This window comes from Octodon degus, unplaced genomic scaffold (genome assembly GCF_000260255.1).
Source record: "Octodon degus isolate 3935 unplaced genomic scaffold, OctDeg1.0 scaffold00086, whole genome shotgun sequence".
Taxonomy (NCBI): Eukaryota; Metazoa; Chordata; class Mammalia; order Rodentia; family Octodontidae; genus Octodon; species Octodon degus.
Genome location: NW_004524662.1, coordinates 7,012,742 through 7,026,853, shown reverse-complemented (window position 1 = coordinate 7,026,853; position 14,112 = coordinate 7,012,742). Strand labels below are relative to the sequence as shown.

Here is a 14,112-nt window from a genome sequence, read left to right as displayed (position 1 = left end):
GACACAAAGATTCTGTTATTTCTCATTTCTAAGCCCCAGTGATGAATATGCTTTCTCAATCAAGTTTAAAGAAAAAACTTGAGCTTTCAAATAGGAGAGTTATATTTCACCGAAGTGTAAGGTGTCTAATGCCATCTCCACCCCCAACTCCAGAAGCCTAATGCCGTAACCTAAACTCGTGCTATAGGAAATGAATTACAGAGGCAATCTACCCTAATTTGTTAACTTATTCAAATAACAGTTATTATACTTAACTGTGCTAAAGATTATCTTTTTTGTGGCAGATTGTTTATTTTTTGATGAGCCTAATTACTGATTTTCTAAAAGTAATTTACATTTATTACAAATACATCTTTTAAAATGTGACAGATAAATGTTGTTCCCATAATGTATTATGAAAAAAGTTACTATTTAAAAACACATTATTTAATTTGAAAGCTGAATGGCAAACATCATTATTTTTTTTCCTGCAGCACCTGTGCCCTGAGCTCATTAAAATGTGTAATTCTGGGTAGAGCTGTTAGAAATGGGGAGCGAGGGGGGAATCTATATCATATATACATACCCTAAAAATAAATTCAGTATGCAAAATTAAAGAAAGCCATCCCATGTACTAGTAGAACTTGGATAATTTTCTGTGTTTTAGACTCTATTTACAATTGGCTGCATGTGAGAACAAAAGTAGAGAGAGAGAAATGTATTTTCTGTGAGTCGTGTCCACCCTATAATCACATCCTCCATCAGTATGCAGTAAAACTGACCGTTAAGGGAGAGTAACTGCAATTCCGTAAGCTGCTTCAAAACAAGTTCTATTAGAATCGATTGTACTGCCAGCTCTGCCCCCCACCACAGAAAGACTGGTAGAGCCTGGCTGATTTTGTTTTTTGAAAGGGGATAAAAGCTTGGAAGCAACAGCAGTCTGAGCATGACATCATGTGACTGTGACCCTCAAGCCACCAGTCATGCAAGGCTCGAGAGTTCCAGAAGCTCTGGCGCTGGAGAAACCTCTGGGTTGCGGTCTGCCTTTCTGATCCTCTGGAGCTTTGTCTCTCCTTCACAGAGACATAGAATTGAAATCAAATGTAAATGATGTGCTCCTCCATCTTCCTACACACGGGAAGTGAGTGTGCGGCCGCTGCAGTTAAAGCCTCACATTTTGCAAGCAGGAACAGCGTAAATATATCAGCTAGTCAGCAATATTTTGTTGCTCCCCAGTGACGCCTGGCTCTATCTTGGGCAAAGAGAGGAACAATTTTACTTCTTTAGAACTTACACCGCCCCCAAGTGACCTGTCATCAGCCTGGAGTTGTTTAAGCAGCCATATTTAGTGGTCCTATTCAGGAAGTTTTGTGGTTTGTTTGTTTGTTTGTTTGTTTGTTTGTTTGTTTTGTTAAAGCTTCTCACACAGTTCCAGCAGGCCTTTAAGTATCATGTGAATCAAACATCTGAATGCCTGAATTTTTCTCTAGTCATTGGCAGTGGGCTCCTGGATGTAAATACTCAGATACTATTAAAGTACTATCAGCTGGGACAAGTAACAATCTTTTAGCATTTAACTCAAGAATATACACTAAAGTTATTTAGTAAATAGAAGGCTTTATGTCTATAGGAGCTTATTTATGGAGGATAGCTTTCCTGCAAGATTCTAAAAAGAAAAAGAAAAAGCTATTTTGAAAACCACCAGTTGGGATTTTCTTTTTATCAGGACAAAAACAATTTGCCTAATTCAATTTTCTGGGATTTTTTTCTTCTTGAAATAAATTTTTCAGTGAGGAAATGATCGTAATTCCATCCAGAGAAGATATAAAATAGAAGATACAGTCTACAACAGTAAATAATTTTTTTCAAAAAAAATTGAAAAGGTTTTTATTTACTGCATTCTAATTAAAGGCCTGCTGGAACTGTGTGAGAAGCTTTAACATGATCTAACAGTATGCGTTTGCACTGATTTCCAGGCATACTGCTGTGCTTTTCACTATTTTCATTTATGTGTCATGTTTCTATAAAAATAGAGAGGTCAGTTAAAGCAAATCACATCAAAGGCAAGGTAACTGGATAGAGCCAGCTCTTTCTGCCTAATTTGGAGGAAGCACATAATGTGTGTCTGGAGTGCCTCCTAGGACCTGCCTAAGAGATGTACTTTGCACTAATCTTTTTGCTGTATTCTGACAGTTATTTCTTCATAATCCTCATCATAAGCCTCTGATCTTTGATGAATGGTTTAACCCTAAACTTCAGGCTAGATAAATCCTATGGTATAAAAATTTAACTCATCGCATGCAGCCAGTGTATCCTTTTGTTTTGTTTTGTTTTGTTTTGGGTTTGCTTTGAGGGGTGTGTGTGTGTGTGTGTGTGTGTGTGTGTGTGTGCGTGCATGCGCACGCACGCATGTGTGGGTGTATGTAAAGAAAAATAATTTTTTTAAAGCGGGGAGCTTTGTTATATAGAATTCATGTTTTCTTCAGAACTTTTATCTTCACTGTCTTTCTTTCTTTACTAGTCTTTAAGTGTGTGTTGGTAGCCTGTAAATTTAAGGCAATTATTTGTATTTACACATGCTCAAGTATCCTCGCATACAGTTAAAAGAGCTGCTGAGTTTTTCAAACTGAGAAGGCTAAAAGAGCAAACATTTCTCATGGGAATACAAATTCTCATTCTTTTAATAGGGTTGACACTGATATTTCCCAAAAATGATCACTGAGGTTTAAGAAACTACCTTTGCATCTGGGTGTGGTGGCATGTGCCTGTACCCCTAGCTCACTGGAGACTGAGGCAGGAGAATCATTGAGAATTTGAGGCCAATCTGGGCTAGCTAGTGAATTCAAAGCCAGCCTGTACTTCAAAACAAAACCCTGTCTCAAAATAAACAGACAGACAAACAAAAAACAACTACCTTTGGGATTTTGTATTAATTTTGAACTAGAAACTACAGATGCAATCTTATCAAATTTAATTGGGGAATCACTTCAATAAATCAAGATTCTGCTAAATGTGTTTTTTAATTACCCCACAATTCTAAATAACAAGACCTGCCATGGTAAATGACAAAGATGTTATTGGACATAGTCTGTCACTCTGTCTCTGTCTCTGTCTCTGTCTCTGTCTCTGTCTCTGTCTCTCTCTCTCTCTCTCTCTCTCTCTCTCTCTCTCTCTCTGTATGTGTGTGTCTCCAGTCTTTCTCTGACTCTCTGTGTATCTCTCTGTCTCTCTGTGTCTCTGTCTCTGTCTCTGTCTCTGTCTCTGTCTCTGTCTCTGTCTCTGTCTGTTTCACACATAACCAGATTTGTGCCTCCGTCAGTTTTGTCTGCCTGTTTCTAAGTAGACCGCATTGAAAGAATTGATTATCCAGATTGAATTTAAATGCCTGCTTACTTTAGTAAGACCGAATTTGCTTCACCTAAGGATTCCCCACTCAGTGGCCAGATTCTAGATGAGTCGCGTCTTTAGCATTTGAACAATGTACCATGCTTTCTGGAGTTACTGCATTATTTTACTGTACCATGCTTTGGTACATCTGTTCCTGTCTGTCTTTCTCTCTCCATTTCCTGTTAACTTTTCAACCCTGTGCAGCTTCCTGGGGCTCCCAACAATCCCATTTTTGTTAATGTTTCTCTAGATCTTATGTAAGTCACAATATTGTATGAAAATGAGAAAGCAAGACAGAGAGAATGAAAATATTTAGCTGCAGACAGAAAGGAAAACAACCTGCTATCAGACCTCAGAATTTAAACTCAAACAAGCAAAAGCCTGCTTTGAGAGGTAGTGAGAGAAAATGAAGTAATTGTTTCCTGCACTGCCTGAACCTAGGATTCAGGTATCCCTCACATTTGGCCAATTGCTTTTAGCCATTTAGAAATGTGCAGGACACACTGAGTTTGAAACAAACTGGTGCCAGACAACACATGTACAAAAATAATTGAATCAGTTTCCTTTCCACAATGCTTATCTACCTTAAATGAAATACACTATTATTCGAGCCAGAAGTCTCCACTATATCCTTTTATAGGAAAGGGGCTTCAGCCTTTAGGACTACCATTATACTTTACCACTAAATAAGAGTCAAATTGTTTAAGATCACTCATATAGTCATTAAAAGGAGGGTTAAATCTGAGAGCTCAGCTTCTTAGTCTTTGAATCATTGTGAGTGCTTTTGCTAATCACTTGGCACCCGCTGCTTCACATTTTCACATAGATTTGAAGCCATCTTGAGTGTTTAAAACTGAGTCACCCAACTCACCAAGGGCTCGGAGAAAAGTTCAAACTTGATTTTTCTCATTTTATTTGACATTATGTCTCTTGAAAAAGAAACAATATATTTTTCAAGCTCTGATGTAATGTTTTTTGTAAGTAATGTGAACTATGGGCTACTGAAGTAATTATTTATATTTTGAATATCTTCTAATTTGAGAACATCAGGGCCAGCGAGATAGCTCAGCAGACTAAACGCCTGCTTAGGCAAGCTCAAGGACTAGGGTTCAATCCCCTGCATCACACACTGTGCAGGCCCCACCCCCAGGAGCGCTGAGCTGCTACTGAGACTGGGTGTGGTGGCACACACCTGTAATCATAATGCTGGAAAGGCTGAAAGCAAGAGGATCACTACGAGGCCAAGCTTCATAATGAGACCCTATATCAAATACATTAAATAAATAAATAAATAAATAAATAAATAAATAAATAAATAAATGTTAATTTAAGAACATCTGTAGATAGTCCCCAGATAACAGCTTGTGGGAATTTGGTTTTATAAGTGAAAAAGATCTTTCTGAAATGTTGTTTTTTTTCTAATAGATAGTCTGGCTGCAACTCAGGGTTGGCTTCATCCTCCTGCCCTGGGCTGGTCTCCGGTTTCATCACGTCCTCACTGCCTTTTGTCACATTGATGTTCCCAAGATGAATCCTCCTTCGGAATGCAGTTCATCCACAGGAGCCTTGTGATCTGGATGTGTGCGCTGGTTCTCTTTAGGTGATCGTCTTTGAAGTTCAGCAAAGCTGCTTGTCCTCCCGTGGATTCCTGTCCCAAGCTACCTCTACCATCCCTCTCTCTCCAGCGAGACCTTTCTGTTTGCCTCCTCCCCTGCCCATCTCCTCTTTAAAGTTCTGCCATTCACAAAGTTGATGGTCCATTAAACATACCTGTCTGGAATGAGGCCCCTACCAGTATTTGACCAATTCCATGTTTAAATCTGGATTTTTCTATGGTATGTTGCCTATGTTTATTGAAAGAGGCTTACCTGAAAAACTAATATTTGATTTGATTGCAGCACAGACAAGAAACATTGATCCTTTCAAAATTGAGTAACTCTCAAAGCTGCCATTCTGTTTATTTAATTTTCATAATCTATACAGCATTTCGAGAAATAACTATAATAGTGTGGTATATTATAAATTGGTGACATTCTACTATTAAATTATGTACCAGATTTATGTACAATATTTTTGTTTTTTATGCTTCTTGAAGTGGTAATGAAAGAATTTTGTCTTTTTTTTAAGTGTGCCTTGCTGTATTTCTTATACCATTTATTAAAAAGCTGCTTTCATGGTAAAATTATGTTGGTTTGAAAGGAGGAAATAGCAAGGTTAAGATGTGTGAATAATTTCTGTATATATGTATAACCAAGTACAAACATTGATGTATAATGACAGTACAAATGCTTTCATGTTTGTGATGTCTAGTGATGTGGAAAATATAAGCCTTAAATCCATTAGATTGCATGATAATTAAAATTGGCATAATAAAAAGTCTATTGGGGGAAAAGGAAAATTAGTGATCTCTTCTACCTGTGTCTTTACCAAATTGTCACATCTGGTTCTATGAAAAAATGATGTAGCAGCTTCCAAAATACCCGTATTGTATAAGAAGCTTAAAAATAAACTACAGACTAGACATAAACCTTTATTTATAATTTTCAAAAGTTTTCTGGCCTCTAGAGAGATCTTGGAACAGCAAATGACAAAAGGCCAGTTCTCCTAAAATAATTTAAAGTTATACTAGACTTTTTATTTCTACTTTTTAATGGTTTAATGTTAGATTTCAGGATATCTTGTATGTCTTAATTTATTTTAAATAATTATTTTGAACAAGCTTGAGAAAAAGATGGTATGAAAGTACAGAAATTTTACTATTATTTTTATTTAGACCATAGATTTCAGGTATATTTATTTTGTGTAAAAGAAATCAGCAGAGAAATATTACATTTGGTCTTCACTGACTCTTGATAAATACAGCTTTTACCTTATAATTCCTACTAAAGTGCCTGACACACAGTAGGTATTCAATAAAAATTTGCTAAAAGGTATTGAATCAAATAACTTGGATGATATATATCTCATCTTGAGAAACCTCTACTAAAACATGAACATGACTAGAAGAAGATATGATGCAATATAAAATCGCACACAGTGTATAATCAATTTCTATCAGATTTCAAAAAAGGAAAGAGTGTTAGGGATTCATGTGCCACAGAGATGACAATCATTCATTCATCTGCCATCTTTTACCTGCAAAGCACTATGCTAGATTCAGGGAATGCAATGAAGAACAAAGGCCCTACCCTCCAAAGGAGTGCCTACATTAGGGATGAAGTGAGCATGCGTATGGCGCGCAGGCATTGTCTTAGGGATGGAGAAGAGCAAGTAGAGTGGAAAGAAGAGCCAAGAGAGGAACAGCAGAGAGGGACAAGGAAGAAGAATGAGAGTTAGAAGAGAACAGAGCGTTAGACAAAATAGTAGCAGAGCTTTATTACAAGGGTAATAAGAAAAGATCAATCGGGAGGACTTACTGAAGGCTCTTTTGAAAAGCTAAATTGGAACTTTTGTGTGTGGGTGGTTAGGTAGTAAGGAAGCCTTGTAGAGTCTTTGTTTTGCACCTAATTCGATTTGTAATTAGAACTTTATTAGCACTGCACCAAGAACATTTAAACACTGCTTACCTAAAATCCTACCACTTCAATATTGTTTGTATTTTTATGCCCATACTAATCTTTTTCATATATATATTTCTAAATGGGTGACTCATTCTAGATTTTTGAATAGTTAGTAATTTGTTCTGAAGGGGTTGTAGCAGACATCTAGTTGCAGTGTTCCAGAGGCTTTGTAAGAGATTAAGGATAATTGTCTAGTTCAGAAGCAGCTATAGAAAATAAGCTAGGCTTGAGACACTAATAGAGTATACAGAAAGAGTGATCTGGCATGTAGAGAAAAAATAAATCCTAGTCTTTGAACTACCTAAGAGTATTTTGGACTACTGTTTGGACATGGTATTATTTTGCCTTCTAAAATAACATAAATTTTTCTTGGATAGTAACTAATGTCAAGTCTTCACCTATTGGTAAAAAACATTTACAGAATGAATTGACCACAATGTTCTGTTTATCTGTTGAGGTGTTGAAAGTATGCGTTATCTGCTTAATATTAACACCAGGTTTGTAGACTGACTTTTGGGCTTAGTGAACAACACTTTTTCTGGTTGGAGAAGATGGAATAACCTCAATCTCACGTGTCATGTAGATGCTGCTGCCCCAACTACCCTTAGAAACAGTCACAACTCTGCCTGTGACAGTGTTTTGTTACCTGTTGTAACAGGAGAACTGTTCCACTGGTGGGCATGTTGCTATTAGAATGTTATTTCTTAAGCTGCTAAAAGGCTGTAGAGTGTGCCCAATTCCACCTTTACTGATCCTTATTCTGTCTTACAGAGGAACTCAGAGTACTTTTCCTCCCCATGTCTCAGGGCAAACCTGAAGATAATCCAGACCAGTTACTCATTCTCCCCTGCCATTGTACCTCCAACCCCCCTTCCTGTGTCATGATTTTCAGATCCATTTCAACCTGAATGTTAACAGACAGAATCCTACAAACTGAGGAACTGTCATCACAATACATATAAAAAAGTGGACATTTAAGTGCTAAGTTTTCTCTAAAAATATATTCAAGATATATGTTTATTCTATTATTGTAAATTTCAATAAATAAACAAATAAATAAGTCAATAAGAATTCATGACTTCTTTCAGCGGCCCAGTCCAGTGCTAGAGTCATCTTGAATCTTTTCCTCCCATTGAATCCAAACCTAACCTGTATCCTTAGAAAACAGGGTCCATCTTCATTCATTCATATATTCATTTACATATATTCACTCAGTTGTTCAACATTCATTGAATGGTTCCTTGTATGAGGCCCTGTGTTTGGCATCAGATATACAAAGGCAACTAAAATATGGTTTCTATCTCCAAAGGGTTTACAGTTTTTCTCTTGAAAGTGCCTTCCATGTCCTTGAATATTGTGATTATGACTTTTATGCCCATATTTACTTTGTTTTGTATCTAGCTAGTCTACATTTTCAAAAATTTGGTGAGCAAAGGAGTATGCAAAAGATTTGAATCTGACTAATAGAAGTGGTGAAGAGGTTTTAATTACAGAAAAAAGTATTTTTCAGGTTTTTGGTTACTAAATAAATATGCATCTTAGGCAACAAAAGAACAATGTAAATTGAAGAGTTTTAATAACCTGAGTCTGATGATTTTGTTGATTATTTCATCCAGTTTAACTTTTACCCATTCTGTAATTCATGGGTACAAACTTGATGAAAATACCAAAATAGAGTGAATGACCCACCTTTTCTTGTCCAGTTTGCAGACCACAGGATGGTCATGGTTGTGTAGTGTGTGACACTTCATTTGTAAAATTTCTGGATATCTCACCTAAAAACAAGGGCATTTTTCTACAAATCTGCTATGCCATCTTCATACTGAACAATGTAACATTAGTACAATACTATTATCTGGTAATCTGTATTAAAACTTCTCTAAATGCCCAAACAATGTCCTTTTTCATTTATTTTTCTTTTAATCCAGGAACCAAACAAAGACTCTATGATTGCTTAAAATTTTTGTGTTGTCTTAATCCTGAACAATGTCCTATGATTTTATCCTTCCTTTCTGTTGTCTTTCATAACACTGGAAATTCTGTAGCATCCAAACCAGTTTTGCAGAATGATCCCAAATATTGGTAGGTTCTGTTGTTTGCTCATTCAACTCAGTGTAAACTGCTTTTGTGAAGTGTAGCACGTGGGTGACATTTTGTTCAACACTTTCCTGAAGAGAGAATGAGTCACTGACATTCTAGCTATGTCTTGAAGGTCACGACTTCTTGGTACAGCTCATTGGTCTACAGCAAAGGTGAGCAAAGCTGGCTGCATAGGCCAGCTCAAGCACACTGTATGTTTTTGGTTGACCTGTGAGCTAAGAATGATTTTTATCTGAAAAAAATACAAACAAGAGAATATTTCATGATGTGTGAAAATTGTATGAAATTCAATTTTGGTGTCCATAAATAAAGTTTTATTGGAGCACAGCCACATGCATTGTTTATGTATGGCTGATTTTACACTGACCACAGTTACATATTTGAAACAAAAACTACCGTGTATAGTTTAAAACCTATGATATTTTATTAAAATATGACTGCTCGTACCCTCTAACCACTGTTACCTAGTTGAAACAAAAACAACATATGGTTTGGAAAGCCTACAACATTTACTATCTGGACCATTACAGAAAGTTTTCTGATCCCTGATCAATGCTGTCTAAATTCTGATGCAATTTTCTTAGCAGTACATAGATTTCAGTTTTCAGAATCAATGAAACATAGAATTTGCTGTATTTTTCTTTCTATATTTTACTGCATTCTCAATTTCAGCTTCTCACTACATTAGAAAATTGAAATGTGGGTTTTTTGTTGTTGTTGTTTTGTTTCATAAAATAAAAGATTATTCCACATCTGTAGTTTAAGGATTTAAGTTTAGTTCACTGCTTTCACTGATTGATTTAGTCAGTCAATTAGAGACTAATTAATTCAGTCAAAATCATCAGAAAAATTGACAAAACTAAACTAGCCTCAATATACCAATAAATTGGAATTCTTTCACTAAATGTTTTCGAAAGCAACTCAAATAATTAAACTAGGCCATTTCATGTTTTTTTTAATTTATTTTTCACCCCTAACAAAGGTAAAGCCATGATAAGAAGACTATATCTTGTACATCTTCATCTCCTGATTGCTGATCATAAATAAAAATGAATGTACCAAGGAAATAAGTATTCAACACAATCCCTGCTATGTCCGTAGGTGGATATACTTTTATTGAATAAAAGGCTTTCAATAGAAACAATCTTTTTTCATTTTTTCTGTGACTTCACCTGTGATAGTACTGCCCCCTCCCACCACCACATGGCTGGTAAAGGAACACTTAAGGAAGCCTTTTAGCCATTTCTTTAAAACAATCACATATTGTCCATATAGAAATGGCCTTTTAATTCAAGACTTGCCACATACTTACATTTCCAGAGCAAAACATAAAATGATATGTGAAGGTTAGATCAACAATAGTAAGGTTTCTCTGGCAAAGGCACTGTGCTCATTGCTTTCAGACCATGCTGACTCTACATTAATGGGCTCTCGTCAAAGCAGAAATCATGCAGAGCTTATTTGTCCTCAGATTTTGAAGTAAATCAGGGCATAGTGGATCTTTGTTCCTTCCTATTGCAGTGCATGGAACATGGAATGTGTACATATATATGATACTGCCTTAATCTATTAGAGTTGTTATAAGAAAATACGCAAAGATTTATGAACAAAAGAAATGTATTGCATAAAGTTGTTGAGGCTGCGAAGACTAAGATCAAGGCAACAGAAGACTCAGTGTTTGCTGAGGGTCAGTTTTCTGCTTCATGGATGGTGACATCTTCCTGCCTCTTCTAATGCTTGAAGTATTCATGGAAAATCTCCCTTGGACTTCTTTTATATGGGTACTAATCTCATTCCTGAGAGATTCAGCTTAATAACTTAATCACCCCCCAAAGACCCCAAACTCTTAATATTACCAAATTGGGGATTAATTTCATTCAACATGGATTTTAAGGTAGACATATTTAGACATGGCAGACTTTCTTGCCCTCAGCCACAGCATTAAAGAATTTCTGGTGCAAAGAGTGCTCTTTTTTCTCTCAGTCAAAGAAGGTATCTTAATGTAGGTGATGCAGTGGCATTGCTTAAGGGTAACTTTAAAGCCTATCTGACTCATTCTTAAACCAAACATTTATTCCTAAATTCTATACTTCATTATTAGTTACAAATCATAAGATTCCATGTTAAGGAAATCACTGAATCTGAGACTTATAATCTCTTGCTTAGATGAGGTTAATGAAAACCTGAGAAAGGGGTCCCAAAGATCAAGATAATCAACCCTGTGCATCCCCCAGATGGACAGCTCCAGATGATCCATAGTCACAAAGAGCTTGAGATTTCTGGGGAATATGTTCCTCAGAAAACAAGTGAATTCAAAAAACAAATGTAAAGTGTAACAGAACTTGGTCTCATTATACTGGAAAATGACCAATATTAATGATTTATCTCAGGTAACATTCTTCAGTGTTAATCACAGAGTCAAAAGATGTGGAACACCAAGATGCTCCAGGTGTACACAGAGCTTTTTGTGTCTCTACCATGTAAGCTGTCATGTTTATCAATTTGATATACTTCCATTGTTCTCTCTCTCCCTCTTCATTTTATGTGGGAAAATTTGACAAGAATCCCCAGATGTAAATTTGGAATCTTTCCCAAACCATGAAGACATATAACAATGGATTTTATTAATGTTCTACAAATGAATAAATACATTATGTAATAAGAAATGATGCTAAAATTATTTAAGAATTTATTGTATTTCACTTACAATTAACCTGTCATTTAAAAAACCCAACTCTTTAAACAAATGAGACATTGTAGATAGAAAATATTAATCAGCAAAATGTATTCAAGGATTTAAAATGATTGAAGGCATTAGGAACATAAAAATGCTTAAGATCCTCTTTAAATCCCAATATTCCCTAACCACTGGCTTATAAAAAATGCTCTGAGGTTTATAGAATTAGTCAGGTTCTATTAGTTGATCAAGTTACTTATCCTAAGTAACCAATTCAAAACAAACAATTCCTCCTGTGTGAGTGTTTGCTTACTGATCTGTTCATTTGTTTTAAGTTATCCTTTTATATAGAAAGCCAAGGTGCTGAAATTTATCTTACAATTAAAATGATGTGAAAGTCAAATCAGGCCTTTTATTTGTGTTCTCTTACCTGCCAATCTCAAATGACTAATGATGCTCATGGCAAGTTTTGTACAGTAAAACCTCCTTACCTACTTGGGAAACACTCCTATTTTTACATGTTCACCACGTATGAGATTTGCCATATGGAGGGAAATAAGCTACTTTTAAAGCTCATTTGCCATCTAGATAAATAAGAATTTATCTGCAGTATTTACTTACCATCCATATATACATTGCTAAATTTTCTCTCTGTATTTAATTATTGAATATATAACTCATGCCACAACTAAAGGACAGACTTTTATTTTAAAATATATTTCTTATAAAAATTCTATAGGAAGAAATGATAGCTAAATTAGCACTTGAAAAAGGCCAAATAAAATTATATACTGTATATAATTATGCCTCATTATGACCTCTGCACATTTTCTAGAAAAGTTAGACATTAAAAACACACAACAGGAACACCTTAAAGGTCAGAGCCTGATGAAAGAAAAATGCAATAGTTAATTATGAAAGATGAAATTAATGTTCTAGTGGGAACGTACATTTTTATCATTATATTTTGCTTGAGAAATATCCTAAAATACATAATTTCTCATACACTTATTTTGTTTCATATCCGAAAATGCAGTAGAGAAAAAATTCTATGAAGTAAAAGTATAAATTAAAGTTCTATTTAATGAAATAAAATGAAGGTTTTGCTGATGCCTAGCATCTTTTATGTGACTTTTCTTTACATGGGTCTTTTTTCCCCCAAAGATATACTAGCTCTAAGCATAAGTACCTCAGTAACACTTTGTAAAATCTTACCTCCGAATTTCTCATTATCTTCTAGAGATATTTTCTAAAATACCAAAAAGTTCTTAGATTATATTTGTTGGATTTCATCAGTGGCAATATAGCAACTATAAACACTTATATAATAGCAATAGATACTGATTTTTAACTTTTATTTGAAAATAATTTAAGATTTACACAACACTATAAAAATAAAAGTAAGACACTTTGAGATTCACAGTCCCTCAGGAAATTATAATCCAATGCAACAGTAAAGAAGCTTCTCAAGCTTAACACTTCTCTTAAAAGCCATTCTTTTGTTTTTTCATACCTGAATTCTCCTTCTTGACCCATGTGTTCCCTTCCTCCTTGGTCTACTAAAATTTTTCTTCCAGGTTTCCTTCAAAGCTTTCCTTCTTCCTCTACCTTTTGTGAGTTCTTTACTCCCATAGTTTCAACTCACTTCTAGGGGTATACTTCCAGTATTTCATCACTACCTTTGCTTTCTGAGGAATATTAGATGTACTTACTTAATTTTTTTCTCTTACCAACTGGTGCTTTTGTTAGGTCTTGATATTTTAAAGTCCAGTATTTTCCATTTTTTATACCATTGTCTATCTCAAGTAATGGCACTGACATTTTCATATTTGTTTAATATTTTATTTCTCTCTCTCTCTCTCTCTCTCTCTCTCTCTCTCTCTCTCTCTCTCTCCCTCTGTCTCATCTTTCAGACACTACTAGAAAAGTGTGAAACACTACTTCCCAATATTCCTTTGAAGTGCTGTTTAAACATTTTCTGTTCCCACTGATACCAAGACTCCCGCAACTCACACATAGTTCAAAGTAAAACTTTCCACATTTCCTCTTCCTTTCAGGATCACTGATAGTGACTTTTCTGCAAACATTTTAATCAACCAAGTCCTTCATGAATATGTAAATGAATATCTTGCTAGTGCTGTAGAAACCTCTGGTGAAACATAAGCTATGCCTTCCTCTGGAAGGCAATTTAACAACTTAGGGAGAGAATTATACATTTGCATCAACTAGAGGATCATTTAAGTCAGGAATTCTTACACTGCACTTGCAGAAGATTCACTTGAAGAGCTTGTGAAAGTAAGAATTCTAAATTTCCACTTTGATTCTGGTTCAGTAGACCTCACAGAGAGCCTAGGAGTCTGGACGACAAATATCACAGGTTAGTCTTTAGCTAGGTAACATAGTCCACCC

The 14,112-nt window shown here is 35.4% G+C and overlaps 1 protein-coding gene across 4 annotated transcripts in view; it reads left to right on the top strand.

The window, feature by feature from the left end:
- Nucleotides 1-7,375, top strand: part of Akap6 (A-kinase anchoring protein 6) — a 425,557-nt gene extending 418,182 nt beyond the window's left edge. For all 4 annotated transcript variants that reach the window (XM_023721810.1, XM_004637098.2, XM_023721809.1 and 1 more), the window contains one exon: nt 4,792-7,375. The gene's annotated coding sequence lies outside the window, so the exon portion shown is untranslated. The remainder of the gene's footprint in view (nt 1-4,791) is intronic.
- The last annotated feature ends 6,737 nt before the right edge of the window (nt 7,376-14,112 follow it).